The sequence below is a fragment of the Suricata suricatta genome, chromosome 15, assembly GCF_006229205.1.
Source record: "Suricata suricatta isolate VVHF042 chromosome 15, meerkat_22Aug2017_6uvM2_HiC, whole genome shotgun sequence".
NCBI classification, from domain to species: Eukaryota; Metazoa; Chordata; class Mammalia; order Carnivora; family Herpestidae; genus Suricata; species Suricata suricatta.
The window spans coordinates 23,720,273-23,729,048 of record NC_043714.1 but is presented as its reverse complement, the minus strand read 5'-3'; the positions used below and the strand labels follow the sequence as shown (position 1 = coordinate 23,729,048).

General features: G+C 35.7%; 1 long non-coding RNA gene across 2 annotated transcripts; it reads left to right on the top strand.

Annotated features, from left to right (window-relative positions):
- Positions 1 to 295: 295 nt before the first annotated feature.
- Positions 296 to 8,383, top strand: LOC115278698. 2 transcript variants are annotated; one of them, XR_003903043.1, is made up of 4 exons: positions 296 to 425; positions 4,514 to 4,611; positions 5,601 to 5,707; positions 8,077 to 8,383. It is a non-coding gene; the product is annotated as an uncharacterized LOC115278698 (long non-coding RNA). The 2 variants fall into 2 exon arrangements; XR_003903044.1 differs by lacking the exon at positions 296 to 425 and adding an exon at positions 3,162 to 3,193.
- The last annotated feature ends 393 nt before the right edge of the window (positions 8,384 to 8,776 follow it).

Here is an 8,776-nt window from a genome sequence, read left to right as displayed (position 1 = left end):
ACTCCAAGCTTGTGAAACATAAAGAATATTTACATTTATCAAGATCTATAGGATACGGGAGGAATGAGGTGAACACATTTGGGAGTTGAAGGCTGTCTTCACTTGGGAAATATGGAAACAGTATAATAGTGCTAGAAGCTGGGTTATAGGATTTGAACATAGCAAATAACGAGAGCTGGAAATACAGACTCGGAGGCACTGTGCTCCAAATGACAGTTTATATTCTAGAACTGCAAGTAAGTTTCCATGGAGATTGCACAGACTGGGAAGAGAAGTAGGCATGGGGTGGAGGAGACGGAGCTGTGGACAACCATAATGTATGCAACTCTTGGAGAAAAAAGAAGAGAACACGTGAGGCTAACAAGTGGAAGGAAGAAGCAAATGTGTCAAAGAGAGAGTGGTAATCATTTTCTTGCAGAGGACAAGTAAGTAAATAAGTCTTACTTCTTAAAACTTTCTTCCCTTAATTATTACTTTCCTTTGGTTTTCATGTGATTATGCATTTCTTAATACCCTCTACAGTTTCATTTTCTTTTCTCTCCTTTATCTCTTCAAAATTTTATCTTTGATTGTATTTTTCTGTACTCTAAATTTGGACATTCTTCTCTGCCACAGTTTTGACTACCATTTCACATTAACTCTTCCAAAATATAAATATTTGTATTTATTCAAAAACCTTTAAGGATGACTACTCCAGAAAAATCACAGAAAAACAGCGGAGTTGGTGTTTCTTCCATAGAATTTAATGTATGGAGAGAGTCATAGTTACAAGTAGATTGCAATATGATAAGTGTGAAATGATTGTATTGACATTTTATATGCCATTCAGGTAGTTGCAGGGGAAGTAGATTTGACAGTCTAGAGGCAAGGGCTTCTGGTAGAAATTCAGTTAGGTAATCCTAAAAAGAACGATTTAGGGCCTACCGTAGTGATATCAGTCTGCAGAAGAGTCTAGGGTGACTCACAGATTTGTCTATGTGTTACTTTGTTTCACTGTCGTTGAACTTGCTTAGGCCTGAGTTGATAGGAATGGCATTCACAGGCATGGCCATTCCGACAGAAGTTAGAGCAGGTTTGACCAGAGAATGGAAATGATATCAGTTTAGGACGTGTTAGGTTTGATATATTATTTTAAATATCTGGGAGGGAGCAACAAACAGGTAATTAAAAATTTGGGTCTGAAACTCAAGTGAAACTTCTGGGGAGTCACCCTGGGAGCATGAATGGGAATCATTTTGACAGATTGTGTCAGAGAGAAAAACAGACTGAGCACAAAAATCTACAAATTGCTCTATTTGCAAGACACAGTCATAATTCCAGCCTCTCTTCTGAGCTGCAGACTCACAGAAACTTTATATATTCCAATAACCACATATATTTCCAACTCGATATCTTAACCTACTTGCTCTCTCCAATAATCAATTCTACTTTATTGTGTTTTACATGCCTGTTCATATTGCAATCATTTATCAGATATGCATTTCTGAAAGCTTGAAATGTTTTTTTTCCTGTCCATTTGGGGTCCTCACTATTCCCATTAGTTACTAGATTTTTTTATTCAACTACTGTGATGTTTTTCTTGTTACCCGTACTTTCCATTCCCACTGCCATTTAACATAGTCCAAGCACTTCAGAGCTCTTGTCTGGTCTATTCCTAGTCTCTCTACCAATTTACCTTTCAAGATACTGATATATTTACCTTTCCAAAATAGAGGTTAAATAGAATTGTGTACCTACCCATTCAACACTCTGAAAAGGTAGCTCTTTCTCAAAATAATAAAGTCCTATAATCTCAGAGTTCAAATCCTATAATTTATGTCCCACGTTATCTTCTTAGACACATCTTGCAATTCATTCCAGCAGGAATTATTAACTCCAATCCACACCAAGTGTGCTCCAAATAACCATTTGACTCTCCAGTTTCTGTGACGTTGCATTGTTTTCTCAACATAGCTAGGCACTCCCCATGTTATAATCCCTGACTTAAATGTGACATCCAATATATCTTCTGCAATGCTTTAATCAGAAGTAATTGTCATTTTTGCTCTCCTCTCATAGATCCTCACATTTCGTACTTACGTAATTCTGTGTCATATTACACATAGTCCATTACATGTGTTGATCCCTTTATCTTTTATCATTCCCATTAAGAACATAAAAAATAGAGTAAAGCTATTTAAGAAAAACAAATTCTGGGCACCTGGGTGGCTCAGTCAGTTGAGAACCCACTCTTATTTTCAATTCAGGTCATGTTCCCCAGGACATGGTATTGAGCCCCACATTGGGCTCTGTGTTGAGCATGGAGCCTGCTTAAGATTCTCTGTCTCTCTCTGTCTCTCTCTCTGTGTGTGTGTGTGTGTGTCTCCCCCTCTCTTCCTCTCTCACCCACTCTCAGTCTCTCCTTCTAATATAAAATAATAAAAAATGATTTCTATGGTTTAAAGTAAACTGGTTCAATCCTATATCAAGAATCTGAGTTAATCTCCACCACAGCGGTAACAGTTATAGTCAGTGAGGGGGGAACTCTAAATCCCATGTATTTTCAAGAGCAGTAGGTGTTTTTTAAATTACCTAGCTTCCTCCATACTTAGACTAGCAAGATGATTTCAAATCATCTCACCAAATAACTTGTATTTCAAATACAAGTTCAATCAAATATTTATCTTTGTTCAATGTTCTAGAATGTTCTGTGGGTTAAGTGGTTAAAAGTTAGAGGTAACGGGGCCAAGGAGTTCTTGGCTACAGGAAACAAAATTTCTTTTGAAGTATATAGATCACAAATCACAACAAATTAAGAAGAGCTTTTGCTTATTTCCAATCTCATCTTATTCTGACCACTACAGTTAACCCATGGATGGAAAAGTCTTTGGGGAAATTGGATTATTCCTACTTCAACAATATCCAATAGCGGTTGAGTTATTTCCATATCTAACCAAAATTCATCCCAAATACATACAATGGTTTGTGGTAGAATCCAAGTGTCCTAGTTTTAAAAAGAGTTTATACTTATTTTTTTCAACCCAGCAAGTGAAATGTTTGATGAAGTTCTCTAGATCCCAGGTTTTTAAATCAGAAGTCTGTTTATTTGGAGGACATAGATTTGATTTTTGTTCTCTTTTGCAAACATCACCCAGGCATTGGATACTTCATACAGAGCTCACAGACTTGTTACATCTGAAATGCAGAAGAAAAAGTATGTATTGGTAACTTCTCTTCGGGAGGCAAAATGTGAATGACTGACTACAAGCAACACCAGACCACAGTAGTCATAGTTCTGAAAGAAATAATAGAAAAATTGTTTGGGGTCTGAAGAAGTGTCCCTGGAACAATCGTGAGACATAGTAGGGCCTCGCCCTTATGAAGAGAGAATGTCTCTTATTCCCCAACTTGGCCTCCATTGGTGGAAAAATAGTCCCAGATTGTTTTAGCTCTTTGTTCAGACTGAGTGCAGAAAGAGAAAATCCTCAGTAATTGGAAAGCTCCTTCCAATTCCTTATTCTAATCCCCTGACCTTAATGTTTATCCAGCAAATCCTTTACTCCTCCTGTTACTTGTCTCCCTCAGGACTTTTGGGATTGTTTTCCCCTCAGTTCATCCATATTCACCTGGCATACATCCCCGGAGCCACATAATATTTTCTTGGTACGGGACCTTCTATATTTACTTAGAAAGTGACATTTATTATACAAGGGTTATTTAATAGTTCACTAAATCTATCTAATAATGCTTACTACTAAAACAACTTAAGATTCTAATTAATAACACACACACTTTCAGAGCATAAATTACATAATAAGATTCTTCTATAGGATAAAAATTGTAAAAATATTTTCTTTATTCCCTTAAATTCAAGTAATTAATTTCAGCCCATATGTGTTTAAAGCATTCATAATATAGAAGATGAGGGGTGAACACCCAAATAACTAATATTATCTATGCACTTTCACACAGATATGTCCCCATAAAATACTATTAGGTTAATGGAGAAGAAACCGAGACTCAGAATTAGCTTCCCCAGCTTCACAAAGACCATATTTAAATCTATATCTGTGGAACTCTGTAGCAGTCATGGCCCCACAAGGAAACAGGTAATCCTTAAACTCTTCAGCCTAAGAGAACTTCAAATAGGAAAATGGATATGCACGTGTTGGAAGTACGGCAGTATGAAACGAACAAGTCCAAAGAGCTATTTCTGAGGATACCTATTTTCAAAAGCGAACTCCACCCTAAGGTTGAAGGGAATAGAAATAGATAGATTAACCAGAGCCCAACATACAGAGTCTCCAGAAGGATGTAAGACCAGAGAGCAAGGGTTTAGCTTGCTCAAACAGGGAACATGAAGGAAATGCTGGAATTGCTCTAGGGACAGAAAGAAAAAAATAGAGAAATACTCTCACTTCTCCTTTCTGCTTACCTTCCAGTTTTCTTGCAGTTCCTCCCATTGGTTAATTTTACTCAGAAATGAGCTGCTCAGGCTATCTGGGAAATGTAACTCTCTGTGATACTTTTGCAGGGCAGGAAATTGACCTGAGAACAAAAAAGGCAAATGCCCGTGCAGATTCCATGAGGCCACATGGCGCACCAGAGCGGAGGGCAAACACAGGCACTCAGGTGAGAAGAGATGAAGTCTATGCTACAATAACAGTGCAGTTTGGTTGCTGCAGATGGAACACATGGAAGCATTAGGCTAGAAAAGTGGAGCAGTATAACAACACGGGAAAATATGAAGGTCAGTTTACATTGTTAAAATTTAATTTAATGAAATGACAATTTAGACCAGAGACATGAGGTAACTGCCATGTTGTTCGGGGAATATTCATTTAAAAATTGCACGTAGAATGGTATTGAGAAGATTCAAGAACATTGTCTAGCAAGGAAGCAATTACAGTTGTTTAGGACATAAATGATAATGGCAGTGTGGTGAAGAACTGTAATTTATTGTTCACCTAATATGGGCCAGTTATCATTCTACATAATTTTTATATAAGCATCCTTCTAGCTGATTCTTATGACAATTCTTCAAGCTAAACATCATTGTCTGACTACACAGACAACAAATCAGAGGATTTCAGCAAGATTCCAACCATTATACAATGAATAAGTGACGAGGCCTTATCCTAAACTACTGGTAATGAAGTAAAATAAATGGAATTATTTTGGATGATCCAACGACTATGTGTTTATGAACACAAAGCTTGATACCAAAGTTGGCATATATTAGTTACCATGCAGATGTCAATTTTTTATGTTGCTACTTTTAATAACATTATAAATGTTAACGCTGGAAAACATATTTTTTGTTTTTTTGATACTTATTTTTATTTAGTGTAACACAGACATTATCCTAAATTGTCTTAGAATTTTTTTACATGTTTTCTTCATAGGCTGGATTATTCTTTAATTCAAAACTCTCTTGTGATAAATGAAATATTTTCTTACAAACCTGTTCATGTTAGAATAACATCTTCAAGACCTGTATCAGAAGCTTTCTCAAACCCAAAAGAAGGCTAACATGGATATCCAACATATATTAAGTGCCTACATTTTGTTTCTGTATCAAAAAGTTTTAATAGTGCATAAGGATTTAATGTTTTTTTCAGGTTCTTTTAAATTGCTGTTTGTTAATCACTCTCAACTACTGGACATTTATGGGTATTCCTTTGAATTTCAACAATTTGGTTGCCACTAAACAAACACATCTGTCACAGTAAGTTATCCGATCAACATTTGTGCTAATGTGCACTCACTCATTCCAAATTATTTTCATGCTACTCCTTAAATTCTTAATAACTCTTAAAATGATAATGAATTTTTTAAAAAATTATAGAGTTTAAATTATTTAAGTATAGAAAGTGAGTAAAGCTTATTTCAATACTTTGGTTGAAAGTAATTGTCATTATTGTTTGGTCTAGTTTTAATTTATTTTTCGTTGTTACTTTCATCAATAATTACTAAAGACTAAGTTTTCATAAAATTGAAACTATCTAATATGTAGAGATCTGAATTTTGGCAATTCTTTCATCCATAAAAACAATTAGATGCTATTTAGTTGGCCCCCACCCTACCTCTCTTAAATATCAATTGAAAAGTCGGTCTTGGAAACCCATGACATTTTAATAATATGAGTCAGAGACTGAGTCAGAAGTATTGCTAGTATCAAAATGACTCATTTTTAAATTGTCATTGTTTAGTTTAATCTGTAATGAATGACCCTGTATTTACATTCTTGCAAGAGCTTCCACTATTATTCCTGTTTCTTCTCAGAATATTATTCTGATGGAGAGAATAGGTCATCACTTCTGAAATGGATGGTAGTTCTGTACAGAATGCAGATAGACTCATTATTCTCAATACCTTTAACTCATTTTTGCCACTATTATCATTAGTTTTGAGGATATTCATCCATATAAAACATGAGGCCAAACCACTAAAATCTATTGTCTTGGTTTGTACCAAAAACTCTGCAATAGTTCAGAGACCTATGCTTTTTAATTGCTATATGCTTTGACTGCTCTAACAATCTTGTGTTCAAAATTTTTAGGACGTGACATTTCTATAATTTCTGTCTGTACAAGTTCTGGCTTCCTTATGACATTTGTGGCCTTCCCAAATATTTACCAAGAATTCCAAATACCATTTAAGCTGGTAAGAACTAAAGTGAAAAGGCATCTTGTAGAGCTTATGAGGCCTTAGAACCTTTAGGCCATAGAGCAATAGATTAAATGACCTCTTGAGACCCCCTCCGGTCCTATATTCTATGGGGACTGATAAAGCACAGAGATAGCCAAACAAAGGGGATACAATGAAACTGGTTCTATTATCCCAGCATTTAATGGTTTTCTGTGTAGAAAGTTCAAAGCTGAAAGTTTCAACAAAGATTCTACCAATACAGTGTTTCCTGCATTTACCACTTTTCTGCTTACAATACTTCCTTACATTTTTCAAAGGCCAAGAAAGTGCACTTTCTTTGTAATTCCGAAGGTAGTTTAAGTAATAAGAGATAGTATTAAAGATAAAAATATATATATAACAGTGAAATTGGAGTAATAAAGTTGGATTTTGGGTTAGGCCAACAGAGCAACCAAAAGAATACAAAAAAGGCAAAAGTAGAATTTTTAATAGATGAATAGAAAAGTAAATTTTGAGTAGAGACATATATGTAACCAAATGAAAAAGGGGGAAAGTTAAAAGACTTTGAGGAAGAGTAAATGAAATATGCTGAAGGGTGAATTAAAGTATGTTTAAGGACTATACATATCACCCAGAAATAAATATGATTTTAGGTAGAATAAAGAATGGCAAAGAAGTAGAGTCCAAAAACTAATCAGAGCCAAGAAAGGAGAGAATGTACAGGATAAAACATGAGCTGGAGAGAATCATTGAGGTGACTGAACGAAGTTAAAAGTGTAAAAAAATATGATAAGAAAATTAAGGGTAGAAAATGAAAGGGAGATTGCACAAGAGTTTCAGATAAATCAGGTTCCTTTCAACTAGAGAAGTAAGAAGGGGTCAGGGCTGGAGATAATGGGACCTCCATGAAATGGAAAGTGTAATTTATTCACTGAAATGGTGGATATTGCTATCAATTTTAATGACTTCTTTGCATCAGCTTTCAGACTAGAGAGAGAATGAGGAAAAGATATTAGCAAAGAGACATATATTTGCATATCTCAGGGAAAAAGGATGAAATAAATATCAAGCTAGAGCAATGATTAAGTTATTGAACTATTTAATTTCAGGCAAACTATAAAAAAATTGAAAGTCAACTTAGATTTCAGAAAGGAGTATTAATAAATAAAAAAATCTTTAACAGATACCTCTTAAAATATAGAACTTAAGGAGCTAAAAAAATGTCAACATTTCTAGACTCCCCTATTTTCATACCCACAGTCTGAACTAATTCTTGAAAACATAATACTCTGAAAACTATGTATGTACCTTTAGTCAATTACAGAAAGCTTTGATTAGCTTTCTCTGATAGAATTTTGGTCTGAATACACACACACACACACACACACACACACACACACACACACACACATTAATTTTAACTCCATTTTACTCTGCCTTGGGAAGGTAGAATTTTTCTCTACCAGGAAGCTTTTTCACCGCAACAGAATAGAAGCACTCATGGAAGTCCTTGAGGCAGTGATTCACGCACCCACCGCTGTGTGACTGATGAAAACACACACAGAGACAAGCAATGGAGTACAGAGCATGCTGCAGCCAGCACTGCCCCACGCTGCCTACCAGCTTGAAGACGCCAAAAGCCTCAGATCAAATTCTCCCAGCCAGAGTTTCATATTTATCCAGATCCTGATGGGAATACAGATAAAAATCATAATTTACCCAACCCAAGCAGGGTAAAGCCAAGTGATTCATTCATGAGCATGAAATCAAAACATCATCTGTGTCAACTTAATAAAAAAAAAAAAGAAACTAAACTCTGGTAAGATTCTTGTTAAAATTGTGCATGATTTGATCTCGGACATTCTTGTGAAAAAAATCTCAACCTCTGAAGATCTCATATAACGCTGAGATGGAACTTAGTGTGGATGAGTTTGACTTCACAGGAGAGGGCAGGACTGCCTAGGAGCTCCTTACATTGAGAACTCGTTTCAGCAACTTCTGATGGGCATCGCAGCTGGAACTCCACTGCTGCAAAGGTCTTTTTCACACGTGTGAATTTGGCTTCTCTCAAAGGCACAAGGCAACCAAGCCTGTGTTTATCTAGATAGTAGAAGTTCAGGTAATTAAAATAGTAAGTTAATGTGTC